Consider the following 14,704-nt stretch of genomic DNA (forward strand, 5'->3'; position numbering starts at 1 on the left):
CTTGACTACTTGACTACGCAAAATCGAGCTTGAATTTGACTCGTCTAACCCATTTAACTCGTTTAGGCGTTAACTCGTTTAGAATTCAGTATATGCAAGCATCTTACAATTCATGTAACTCATTTAACTTGTGTAACTTGTGAAAATTTGTAACTCATTTAACTTGTGTAACTTGTGAAAATTTGTTTTTACCTGAAAAGTTAAAAATCGGTCATTCTTTGAACCGGTTTTGATAATATTATATGGAGCACCGGTTTACGAGTCGAGTCGAGTTCTTGAAACTTGAACTCGACTCATTGATCGTTTCGAGTATCTTTATAAGCTCGAACTTGATTCGTTCATAAACGAGTCAAGCACGAACCGAGTTTTTTCAAGCGAGTTCAAGTCAAACCCGAGTTGGCTCAGCTCGTTGTGCAGCCTTAATCAGGACTCATTATGCAAAAGAAGAAGAGCGGTTTTCTGGCTGGATTGGAAAAGGCGGCATAAATTGTGTGCTTCCACAAACTCTAACAATGAAACAGTTAGGTTGTGTTTGATAACATTGGAACTTAGATATGAAGCTACATTAAAACGTGTTCTTTAGAAAGTTATCAGTTTAACAAACTTAAGATCTCAGTAACACAGATTTTAGGTTGGATTGAAAGGTTTGACCTTAAATCTACAGATTTATTTTGGATTTGGGATCTGCGGTGAAACAAATACAACTTTAGAATCTTTTAATATTGTGGATTTTGAGGACATGAGATCTGGGTGAAACAAACACAACCTTAAAATCTTTTAAAGTTGTGGATTTTGAGTGGAAAATGTGAAGGCAGGTTTCTCTCATGTATTTCCAATGAATAAATAAACAGTCAAGTTAACTTTCGGCTATTTCTAAAATTGAATAGGCAGGAGATTGATTGGAGGGTCAGGTTGAATTTCCCTCATTACTTTAGTTGTCTCAAGAAACAGCCATCAAACATAGGCACTACAGGATAAGCCTGAGCGTCGCCGCCAGGCCGGCCCGGGCCTGGGCCAGGAAAAACTTGGCCTGGGCCGAATAGGCCGGCCCGAGCCGTTAAGTCTGCTTAGATTAAAAAATTAAAACAATATTTTTTTTAATTTTTTTTGTTTGAATAATATATATTCATTATTAATAAATATATTTTATATTTTAAAAATTATTTTTTAATTAAAAAATTATTTTTTAATTTTAAATGGACCGGGCCCGGGCCGAGACCCAGGCTATCGGGCTGGGCCCTGGCCAGGCTCACCGGCCCCATGCCCACCCTTACTACAGGGGTGTTTGATTCACTTGGAACCAATGCAACTCTAGAATCATTATTCTCATGTTCTAAAAATGATAATTATATTAACAAAAAGAGAATTTTGATTTTGCAATTATAGGCTCATTCGTTAATCAGAATTCTAGAATTATGGTTTCACCCTAGCGGATAGAATTATGATTTCAGAATTATGGATTTTTTTTCATCTCTCTTTGAGGCACAAAGCATGAAAGCTTTAATTCATGCATTCTATAATTTTTAATTCTTTGTCCATCAAACAAGTTATTTTTAATTCTAGAATCAAAATTCTATACTATCAAACTCAAAAGAAAATTGGAACTGGAATTTTCATTCCAATTTCAGATTGAGGTGGAAATTTAGTTTTGGAATTTTGATTCCAGAATTAAAATTTCAATCCATCAAACGTCCCATATATGATCACCATGTAAATAGAACGCCTACCAAAGTTGCAGAAATTTGGTGAATTTACAACTTCATCATCATTACACAATGCAATCAATCTTTTTCATGGCTAAGATAAAGAAACTGGTTTTCAAGCTATTGTATAATGGTGAAGTTCATAGTTGATTTTTTGAATTCAATTTCAACTCTTAGTTAAATGGGAGTGAAAGAAACCCTTCATTTGCTTTTGGTTGCGTTTGATTACCACGGATCTAAGATCCACGGTGTTCTTAGATCAATGCAGATTTGAAATCCGTGGTTTTGTGGATTTGCAATCCATGTTGTGGGTAGAAGCTGAAATCCATAGTTAATTCAACTGCGAATTTTAGCTATCACAGGTTTGAGATTCCCTCGAATCTAAGATCCGTGGGGAATCAAACACACTCTTTAGAGTCTCATAATGTCAGGCTTGGATTATCACCTGATTAGAACAATGAACATGTCTTGGTACACACCAATTGTTGTCATTTCATATAATTTACAACTATAGATGTGCGTGAAGGAGCCAAACATGGTTCCATAATTACTAATATCATGTTCATCAAATGTGAGTAGCAATTTATGGACAACTAATGATTTTCCTGCATATGTTATCAAGATGTAGTATTTAAAGCCAATTTGCTTGTTATGTTGTCAAAAAATACTCTTCTTGTCAGATTATCCATAGTTGAGAATTTTGTCGCATAATCAATTTTTACCAATTGATTGTAATTTTCAATCGAATAGATGTTCATTTGATGGTATGTTTTTAAATACTTAGTCTTTTTATGAAGTACAAAGCATCAAATTTGTTTTTTTTTGGGGGAAAAGAGTGAGGCAATTGTGATGATTCACATCCATATAATTGGAAGAAAATGAGTGTTATTTTTGGTTTGCCATATTGACAACACAAATTAGTATGACAAACTGAAAACAAAAAAAAAAATATGATGGTACTTTTGGTATATTATGTGTTCACAGAGAAAGTTAAAGGATTCAAATAAGGCACAATAAGACCTTCAAGTTACAATTAAATATAAGAGCTTTCATTAAATGTGCTTTGGAGGTTCCAATACAGCATACTTACCTTCTTGGTTTTACATGAAGAATGGAAAGAAAGATATTTTTTTGCAGTGTTGAATAATATTAAAACTCTAGATGGTTTTCCAGTAAGCATTTCAAGATGTATGCAGCTAAAAAGACAAAATTTCATAAGTTAAAGAATCATAACTATCACCTAATGATGCATTTTTTTTTTCTGGTAGTCATGTGAAGGTCGTTGCCAAAGAATGTAACCTTGGCTTTGATTAAACTATGGAATTTCTATTGTAAATCTTGTTTAAAAGTTGCAAAGGAGCATGAGATGAGAACTTAAAAAGGAGGATTTATATTTACTCTTCCTAGTTGGAAAAGATTTTTCTACTAACTTTATTTGATATTATGTTGCATTAACTTATCCACTTGGCTAATGAAGTTTTGTTATAAGGAAGGCCAATGCAATGTTGACGGATGTATCCCATCAAACGGCAAAGTGAATTTTGTACTTTGATTGTAAATTGCATATCATATATATTTACATTGTAGTTTTTACTTCTCATTTTAACTTTTTACATAGGCACCTTTAATCACATGTTTGCAACAGTTCATCGAGAAGGTTTAATTACTTTTTATATTTAGCTAAATAGTGTTTAACATTCTACTCAAAATATTTGCATGATGTTGAAACACGATTTTCACCGCCTGGAAAAAGGGAAATGGTAACTATAAAGATGCTGAAGAAATTACTGGTTTGTTCATAGAATAACTTTTTATGGGAAAGAAACATTAAGTTTACTGGATATGGAGTTAATAAAGCAAGTCCATAAATAAATACTAATTAATTTTAATCCAATCGTTTCATATATGTAGTTTTCTTAATTTATTTTGAAAATATATATTAACATAAAGAAAAATTGATCTCAATACAAAGTTGATTGTAAGTTCTACAAGGTCTTGCTTTTATATTCTTGATATTCAAGCGCAACGATGCAATAATATAACAGAGGAAATCAAGTGGAATGTTCTGGTGGGTATAAAATGAGTCTTTATAATTTTATTCCATATACTTTCGTGTAGAAATTTGTTAATATTTTTTTTTTCAAAATTACATATTTTTTCTACTTTTCTTTCCATTCATACTTTACTGACAGTCCTTGTAAGTTTTTGCAAGATTTCCTGCTTAATTGCATGCAGCAGTTTTGAATATGAATGTGATCTTGTTGTTAGAAACCGAAGACCAGACAAAATCCACATAACATTATGCCTGCCAAGTTCTGTCCTGGAGTTTGATACCTTCTGCGAGCAATCTATGAGAAATTCAAGGAAGAGCGGAAGGTCGTGCAATGGTGCAGTCGATGAAAGGGATGAAAGATTACACCAGAGAAGTAATGGCGGACAATCGAAACCCACAGCCTGCATCAAGTTAAAGACATTGAAGCACATTGGAGATTGCAGATCTGTCGGTCGATCAATGAATAAAATGATCGTTCTTGCATTTTTATAATTGTAAACCATTTGTTGATGATATCACTAAAACTTATAAACTCAGTCACAGATTCACATGGGTACTAGAGTCTCTCTCCCCAGAAAACGCAAATCTCTCGCTCTCTTTCCTCCCTTTCCTCTTTTCCGTCCTCCCTCTGCCACCAATTTACTAATTCATTGCATCGAGGTGAACCTCCACTATCATCGCCTTCGCCCCAGCATAGTACCCGGCCGCCCATCACCATTCTCCCACGGGAAAAAGTCATTTCCGGCCACCGGACTTTCACTTTGTTGTCCACCATCGCCATTAAGATTACACACAGCTGCATCCACGAGTGACCAATAATCACTCCACGCGGAGACGGGATCTGAATTTTGGGATCCATCACAAACCAAAAAATTGTAGCACTCGATGAATATAAGAGTGAGACTGCTGAATTGAAACTTTAATGGTAGCGGAAGCGTAACTGAATTCATCTGAACGGCACAGACGGTAGATCGCAGTAGGATTTTCCAAGGTATGTGCGGTGCACATGCGGTTTCTCTGAGATGGAGAAAAGATAATCCTAGAAAAATGTTTCAAGCAACCGTTGCAGGACCCCATGGCTACCCTTTTATATTAAGGGCAATTACGATTCAACCCATCAAAGAATCCATAATTACGTACATGTATTTATGTATTATAAAATTGTCTCATACTATATAAAATGAGGTAATATCTAAAAATACAATCACTTAAGTGGATATAAATTCCTAATTGACACATGCCGACCCACCAAATGATCCTCACAAGACTAGGGCAACGTATTATTTCAAAAGGGTTGCAGTGATGGCGCATCTGTTTTCCACCAGCAGTAGGTGGTGGGTGTTCGCTGTGTAGTCACCTGCCACACACTGATCGAGCAAAACACTGATCCAGCAAGAAGAAGATCAGAGTGAAGTGGGGGACGAAGGAGGGAAACAAAAGAAAATGGCTGCTCGATTTTTCTCTGATCAGAGTCTTGCTTTGCAAGAAGCGCATGCTTGGTTTTTTATACCAAACATTAGTGTTCTAATCTTTTGGTAGGGGCTCTTTGAAATTTTCTAGCAATAGTTAGTTAAGCTCTTATTGGTTAATTTTCTAAAGTTGAGCAGTGATTTGTTACTTGCCTAAACTTAATCACCTTTTTGTAATTTTCTCTAGATATTTTAAATAGATTGTGGTTAATATTTGAATACTCGATTCAATTTAATTAGGAAATTTCATTGGTTTTGGAGTTCTTATTTTTTGTTAATTAGGTGGATAATTAGATTAGGTAAATATTTGATTCTGACTGTTTACACTTGGGAGCTTTTCATCTTTAGACAGTTGAGAGAAGACTTGTCAAATTCATGTCCAGTAAAAAATTTGAATCCGTGGAGTTCCTTAGTTTTCCTTTAGCTTTCTTGATTTCACGTGATGTCCTTTGTTGTCCGTTTCTTTCATTATGTCCAGTTACTTCCTACGTTTTTTTTATATATATATCCTTCATTTTTTCACATTTTCTTAGACGAGACAATATGGGAAGTGTTTGATATTGCATTTAAATTGGATTCTAATCAGGATTGAAGTTACTTTTAATAAATATCCTATGCCCGATATCCATACGTTTTGAAAATCGGTCGTAACGCGGTTTAAATTCAATTTAAAAGTCGGATTCATATGCAAGCGTGAATTTAAAATCAAATGTGGATTGTGAATTCAGATTCGGGTCCAGATCTTATTCATTCATATCTGAGTGTCAATATGGGAACATCTGAAAAGCAGATGCAGTTAAAAGTGCGAATATGCTTCATCGACTGCATCAGCCAACTTTGGGTGTGACTCAAATAAATCAACTGGCTAATAAGAAGGTAAATCCAAGTAAGTCAAGGGCAGAAGTAAAGGGGAGCGTGCAGGGGCCCTCCTTAGGAATGTCAATAGAATCGGATATTCGATGGATTGATTTGAAAAAAATCAGATATAAAAAGAAAATTTAATATTCGGTTAAGAAATGGAAACAGATTTAGATTTAATAAATGGCATTCGGTCGGATTCAGATTCGGATATACATAAATATCTGATCGAATTCGGATACGAATTCGTATTGGATTTATTTTTAGACAAATATCTTGTATCTAATGCTATTAAATTTTGAAAAGTAGCAAAATCCGGTTCAAAATTTGGATCAGAATTCAGATAGAAAATTATAAATATAAAAATCGGATTTCGGATTCAGATATGACTTTTCTTTATTCGAATTTGAATCCGAATTCGAAACTGAATTTATGAATATCCAAAAAAACGGATATGATTAAGCATATATCCGATCCATTGACATCCGCCCTTGCCTCCCTGCCCCCCCACCCCCCACCCTTCTTCAAAAAAAAAAAAAAAGAAGATATTTTGGCCCATATCAAAATTTAGAACTTTAATTCGGCCCCTCTCATAAAAGATTTCTGGCTCCGCCCCTATATGACGTGACATGACAACAATTGGCCCACTATATGTTGTGGAGATACATGAATGGGAGCCTCCTCCTTTATAACATGTTATCTCCTTAGAAGGCTTCGGGTAACATAAAAGTGGTCTTTCAGGTCAAAGGCAAGTATGTTTTAGTGTTGAAATTTAGGTGAACTTAGGTCAAGTTATGCTTCACTATATTCTGAACAATTGAAATTACATATATTTAATTTAATGTTCCATGAAAAAAAAAGTCTAGCTCACCTGTAAGCGTATCAACTTTTAATTAAAAAACAACAATTTACATATAAATATGTATAATCGTATCGACCAAGTTTGTGTGACAGTGCCAGCCAACTTTGAGCAGAAAATACGTGAATTACGTCATTGGTGCATGCACCTTTCTCTGTCCAATACTTATAATATGTAAAACTTGTATGACTAGAAATATATGGCCCTGCTTATGTAGACTGTCTGTCCTGACCCCAGCAATTAAATGTGATTTCACCTGACCAACTAGTTGCCCTCCACAATTCAACTGCTTTTGACTTTTCCTGCTCTATCTTTTATATAGAACAACCAGTGAATGACAAATGCAGCTCACTTATGAGGGCCTAAACTAATACTAAATAGTGAAAATGTCTATCATCTTGTTTTTTCTCAATTATCCATCACAATAGATCGAACAACGCTCATAACTTTGGGTAATAGAGTCTCACACACACACATATATATATATATATATATATATCAACCACAACATTCAAATAGATAGTTGAAAGAAAAACATGAAAAAAAGTATGAATTAATACTAGATAATGAAAAATGTATGTATAGTGGTGCATCTACCATTTGCAGTATAAATAAATAGCATCAATGAAAATGAAATTGACCAATATACAACTAAATGATTTACCTACAAAAGAAAATTAGTTTAAGAATGTATATTTTATTAGTTTGGTATTTTAGACAGCTGCTCTAAATTATAAATACATGTCAAATCAGCGGACACCAGGTTGGTTCTTATCTAACCAACAGCGTAGACGGCTTCTTCTACGGTAAGTATTTGGCAAAATAACTTAATAATATTGATCCTACCAACCCTTGAAATCTGCCTATTTTTTAAATCCCGAACCTATATACAACTCAGAATTAGGCGATTCGAAGAGCATTCTTGTCCAATCTTCAATTTTACTTCGTCTCTACGCAATTCCATTTGATAACATGAGTTCAAAACAGTGGAGTTCGAATATGCCTGTCCCTCTAACTACTAATTCCAATGGGTCCACGAAACTCAAGCGATGCAAAAATGGTGTTGGATTTGAGATTCCAAACTTATTTTAAATTATTAAATCTACAGTTCAAATATAAGTGAATGTCTTTATAAAAAATCTCACATCTGTGTTATCTTGTCAAAAACAACGGATTTGCAGGATGAATCTGACCACATATCCATGGCTTTACGTCGTGGAAACAACGGATTTGTGGGATGAGTCGGATTGCACATCCATGTTTTCAAAATCCGCGGCAGACTGCTGTCAAGCACACCACTGCTGTGTTCAGAACAGAGCCTGTGGCTCCCCTGGAGTTTCCAGAATTCAAAAATGGCTGCCCACAAGATTACGTTCTAGAACTTCTATTTTTTATTTTATTTTACTAGCTATGAATTTGTCCGGACAGACATAGCATAGCTGATTGGTGGGCTGATAAAAATTTGTTTCTTAATTCTATTTTTATAACTTTTCTAAACTGTAAACGGTGGATGTGTTACAGGTATCCCTTAGATTAATACTGATTACCTGAAATATTTTCTTTTTCTACGACTGATCATGGTGAATGCAAATGATTTACATCCAAAGATACCCAAAATTTCTCAAGAAAGTGAATACAATCTTCTGGAAGCACAGTGGACCAATAATATCACTCAGAAGAATACAAATTGAGAGAATGAAACAAACGACAAGGTTCAGGGAGCATTTGCTCCAACGAAGATGAAAACCGAAAGCAACATATTTATGTACATAAATCAGAGATTGCAGGAGAAGAGAACCAAGAGATAGAACAGATAGCACCAGGCCGTGCAAATCCCCTTCTTTTGTAAGCAAACGACGCCATTACAGAACCCCTTAAGAGCCTGGACTTCGACGATCACCACGAGGTTCGAGGAGCAGCCTCGCTCTCATCGAGATCTTCCACAAAGAGGCAAAGGATTTGGAGCCACGGAAGTCAGGGGCCGGCGATGCAGAGGAACCGCTTGATGCTGCCCTGTCTGACCGGCGCCAATCTCATGTCCGGCGAGAAATTCCCGCCCGAGAAGCGACGGTCGCGGTGACCCAACTCCAGATCAGGGAAGGCGGAGTTGTGGCGGCGGTGGTGATTGCCGTAGTAATTCCCTGAGGTGGGCTTCTCCGGCTGCGGCATGGCGGTGGAAGAGAATCCTTGGTCGTGGGCGTAGTGGGGCTGGTAGAGCGGGGTGTGACTGGATTGGTCACCCAAGTGCTTGGACCCGTCGGAGAGGCAGTGGTACTTCCGCCGGACGTTGTGCCTCTTGATCTTTCTGTAGATGAAAGGGATCAACCCCTCCATTTCCATCGCACAGAGGAGAAACAGAGAGAGGGGTAGAGAGAGAGAAAGGAAGGGAGGGTCGGCGGCTTCCCCACTCCTTATTATGTAGTTTCGCCGGCAATAAGTTGCGGAAACAGGCAGGCAACATCAGGACAGGCAGCCTGACGACCTTGACTTCTGCTGCTGCCAAGCACCGCGATAAATAAACCAATCACTTTGACTCGGACCAAATGTTTCACAAGACGAAGTCGTATTTCTTCATCATTGGCTTGTTTTATATATATATATATATATATATATATATATATATATAACTGGCCCAAGGTTTGGTGGCTGCTTACGTGACGTTCCGGGATTGTTCATTCACCATGCAAGAAGGAAGCCAGTGGCTTTCCATCTTCTCCAGTGCATTATATATATATATGAGACGGAAAGAAAACGTAAGACACCTATAATTTAAAAATAATAACAGAAAGAAAGGCAAGTAGACGGAAAAAACAAGGGAAAAGATGAAAAAACACACTTAAACTATTAACAACAATAAAGAAACATGGTTAAGATTTGAATATTATTAAGAAGATTTGTGGTTAACTTGAAAAGGCCCACGCCCGTTAAGTATAACGTTAGTTAGGTGGCTAATTACATTTTTTAACCGTTTAAGAGGAGTCATTAACGTTTGGCATTAGTTTAAAAATGTATGCACGGAATAATGCAAGGATATACTTTAAGTTCTTTTGAATGATAAAGACTGGTACCCAACATTCTAATATCTTTTGGAATAATCAGGTGATCATTTTACGCGTAATAGAAGGTCGTCCAAATTATTCGTTTACTTTTTAATAGCACACTGACTCTTTTGAGTACAGCCACACGTTCAAAAACTTTTGGTAGTTGTTCCTGAAAGCCCAGCTCGCCATCAATTGCTTGGAAATTTTTTCTAAAGTGGGAGGTGCACTTGATCATGAGCAGTGGTGGAGCCAAGGTTTTTTAGTAGAACTAAAAATTTTTGAGAAAAGGGAGCACTTGCATTGGCGATACCAGGGGTAAAGCCAGAAATTTTTTATGAGGGGGCCGAATTAAAGTTTCTAAATTTTGATTAGAACCAAAATATCATTCTTCAAAATTGTTATATAGAATAATTGACATTTTCTAAAACTTCCACGTCATTTTTTTTAAATTTTTTTTTTGAGGTGGGGCCAGAGCCCATGCGGGCCTTACCTTGGCTCCGCCCCTATGTGATAAAAATTTGATGTACATACAACATGTAATTTTTGAGTTATGACAATGTGATCTTGAGAGCTAAAAAATGAGCGACATAGTGGCTGCCAGCTTTATCTTTCAATTTCAAGGAAGGATTAGTTGCAAGGTAAATTAATCCTTACAAATGTCAACATATACATGGTTTTATGCAGCCAGAAAATAAATAAACTCTATTACTTTGGGATTAATATGCGAGACTGATATGCATGTTACAGTTTATTAGTTTATTAAATTAGTTGTCTATGTTTTATTATATGTTAATTGTTATATTCTTTTCATTAGTCATTGGTTTACAGTTTATTAATTCATTAAATTATTAATCTATGACTCTATCTTGAGGGTCTGAAATTGATATATTTGTCATATTAAGACTGGCAAATGATATGCATGTCTACTGACTATCGGTCTATGATTTAGTTTATTAAATTATTTGTGACGTTAAGTTCATGTTTTAGGTTTCGTAGGGTTGCTACCCATGTTAAAAAAAGAAGAAAAAAAAGTAGCAATTCGTTTGTTAGAGTTTAGCTCAACGGAAATTGGCATTGTTAGTTTTAGATCTGTTGGACGGCAAAAAAAAAAAAAACAGGTAAAGACTATATGGGCACAAAATCTGCCAGTCAACTAAGGATATTCGGTGGAACAGTCAAATATATGAACAACTCATGGTTTAAGTGGTCATCAATTTGATTAATGCTTTCGCTCAAACATGCTTAACTTCATGAATTAACATTGGTATGATCATGCTATATAAGAGAGAGAGAGAGAGAGAGAGGAGTGGATAAACAGAGCGATAGAGTTATACAACACCAAGTGAAAAACAGTGTCTTAGTCGAGTAACAAACTGTGCACAAGGAGTTCCAGAAAATCTGCTGATGATGAGGGAGAGGGAGGGTGAGCAGAAAAAAGAATAAATAAAACACATTCCATCTACCAAAATTTCCTTTATTGGAAAAAAAGAGAAAAGAACTTTTTTATGAAAACTAAATTGTAACCGTGAAAAAACTGATTTTATACACAATGACAGAAATGCCCCTAAACAAATGGAAAAACGTCCCTTAATACTAAGATACTAACCTTTATTAAGTGGAAAGGAAAGGTCTAAGGGCCGAGTAGACCCAGACCTTACCTCAATTTAAAAAAAAAATCACTTTTTTTATAGATAAAAATTTAAAAAAAAATATTTTTTATAGATAAAAGTTTTAAAAAATGATATTTCAGCTCTAGTCAAAATTTTAAAACTTTAATTGAACCTTTTTTTGAAAAATTTCTAGCATTGCTCCTATCAGTACTGCCAAAAGTAGTTTAGGTTTGTTTTTGAAATTTTTGAGAAAAAGTATTGGAAAAGAGAGAACCTGAAATTAAAAAAAAAAAGTTGAAGGAAAAAGACAAAAGCCATTCGTGTATTAGATGGTCAAATGATGTTTTATATATATTGCATGTTCTTTCTCTGTTTGTTGTGTAGATTAAACATATTGGCATTTTGATATCGACTATTCAATCTTAAAAGTCTTAAGAAAGTTCTCGTCGAAATACACAAACTTATTTCATTTTATTTATGACATTATTTTGCCATATTTCTCAAGAAATTCAAATAATAAAACATTTAACGTCCATATATGTATAAATGAATTTAACTGACCATATGAGTGCTTTACTATCCAATCATATATATATTGAACTCAGAGCACAAATTCGATTTAATAAGTTCCTTAAATCGTAGTCTCATAATCAGATGTTAAGTCTGTCATATCCGAATCTTTTGAAGCGATTTCATCAAATATCAGTCAATAAATAAATATACTTCATTGGCATCCATAGTCTTGGACTATTGTAGAGAAGAAAACCAGCATATGGTTCTATATGATATTGCTTTTAAGACATAAAAATAATGGTGTGCTAGAAAGATGTCAAGCCCGCCAAGAACTAAAAGATATTTTAAAATATAATGCATTGGGAAAAACCATGAAATTCAGGAAACTTCTATATGTAAGTGGAAGACCCTGATTTAAGAGTATTGTCTGCCGATTAGACTCAAATTCATTTATTGTCTCTAATTTATGAGATGTTCATGTTCAGAGATGTTAATATATTTGATTTGAATTGGATATCCGACCTAACTGTTTCGAAAAAGTCGGACATAGAAAATAATTTATTGTCTGATTAAAAAATTGGATCTGATTCAGATTTAAGAAATGACATATGATTGGATTCGGATAAACATAAACATCTGGTCCGATTCGGATCTGATTTACTTTTAAACAAATATTCTACATCAAATGTTCTTACATTTTGGAAATCAATCAAATTCTGTTCAAATTTCAGAGTCGGATTGGGATTTGAATACGAATGTAACAATAAGATTTGGACTGTAAAATCGGATTTTGGATTTGAATTCAGACATGATTTTTCTTTGTTCGTATTCGAATATGAAGGGAATCCGAGTATGTGAATATTTGAAAAAACGGGTATGGTAAAAAGTATATATGATTCGAATCTGATCGATTGACATTGCTATTCACATATTTAGATCCAAATTAGAATTAAAAAAGTAAATGGAAAGAGAATCTAATACCAGATCCAAATCTGATTCTCAAATTCACAATTTGAATTCAGTGTGAATCTAACTTTTAAATTCACAACCAAATCTAAGTCTGGAACCCGAACCCTAAAATGATGGAACCGACTGTTAAAATGCACGAGTGTTGGGCACACGAAAGTTTAACTGCGACATATCCTATGAGACGTCAACTTAAAGGTGAATTAGAACCCAATAGTATCTAAATCCAAATCCAATCTAATCCCTTAATTAGACGTTCATAGTTAACAAAAGATCCATGGTAAAATCCATGATTCATCAAAATAAAGAACTTAGGTTAGATCTAATTTCCTCATTTAAGGTCCTTATTTTATTTTTTCACATTTATAAAAGGTCATAATTATCCAGACTGATTGTTTTTCACTTTGGATCTACGTTTACAACCATCAACTACACATCAGTTTTTGATAAATCTCAAACTCGACAAAAAAAAAAAAAGAAGTTGAAAATTTTCCCCAAACCTGGCAATGAAATTTGGGTTGAAATCTGAGATCCATTTTCCCCCCCAATTATGGAAGTTCAAGTTGATGTCAAATTGAATTTTCCTTCCTATCCTTAAGGCCACGTTTGATGGCTTGGATTTTTTCAGAGGGAAGATTTTTTCAAGGGAAAAATTCCAGGGTAAGTTTACCTAAGGTAAAGTTTCCTGTTTCTATTTTCAGGCCATGTTTGATGGCTTGGAAATCTTTTTGGAGGTAAAAAATTGAGTGTTCGTCGTCTTGGTGAGGGGAGAAGGTGAAGCCGGACATCCCTCATCTGGAGAAGGGGATATCCATGCCGGCGCAGGGATTCAATGTCGAGGACTCGATTAGGGCATCTTTGATACGCCCAAATTACACTGATGAAGATAAGGATAATCATGTTAACAATCAAAATCATGTTTTGACGCCCACCACACCAATGGAGTTTTATGGGGAACGCAGAACCGCCCCTTCTCTTGTTCAATCAGCAGGGAGGCAGGTTGGGGCAAGATGGACGGAGATAGAGAGAGACAAGGAGCAAGAGGGAATGGGAGGTAGAGAGAGAGAGAGCAAAAGAGGGTTCACATTTCATACTTGAACAAGAGAGTGAAGGAGACGCTGCCGTGAGCTCAACCAAACTCGGTCGAGGCAGGAAGAGGTGGTGGCGACAGAAGAGGAAGAGGCGGTGGTGACAGAGAAGAGACAGGACACGAAGAATGAAGGTAACGGGCAAAAAAAAAATCCTTGGAAAAAAGTCGGACCCCTCGGGGTCCGACTTTTTTCCAGGGGAAACTTACCCCGATCGAGCCTTTTTTGCGTGGATTTTTTTTCTCCGTTTGATGACACCGGTTGAAGCCGTACGAAATTGAAAAAAACCACCCAATCTACAGTATTTTTCTTGGCTATCAAACGTGGCCTAACAGTCTTCGGGTCTCAGTCAAATCCAAGAACCTCAAGTGCCACGTGACACATCTAGAAGGTCACGAGCAGGGACGGAGGCAGAGGTCGTCGGCATCCATCTCTTTCAGTTTTTTGCAAATTTAAAATTTTACCTATAAATTTTAGTTTAACTGATATAAAAAGTTTTGAAAATTATATTTCGGTCCATGTAAGTGTATCTATAAAATGAATA

Source organism: Nymphaea colorata, chromosome 13, assembly GCF_008831285.2.
Source record: "Nymphaea colorata isolate Beijing-Zhang1983 chromosome 13, ASM883128v2, whole genome shotgun sequence".
NCBI classification, from domain to species: Eukaryota; Viridiplantae; Streptophyta; class Magnoliopsida; order Nymphaeales; family Nymphaeaceae; genus Nymphaea; species Nymphaea colorata.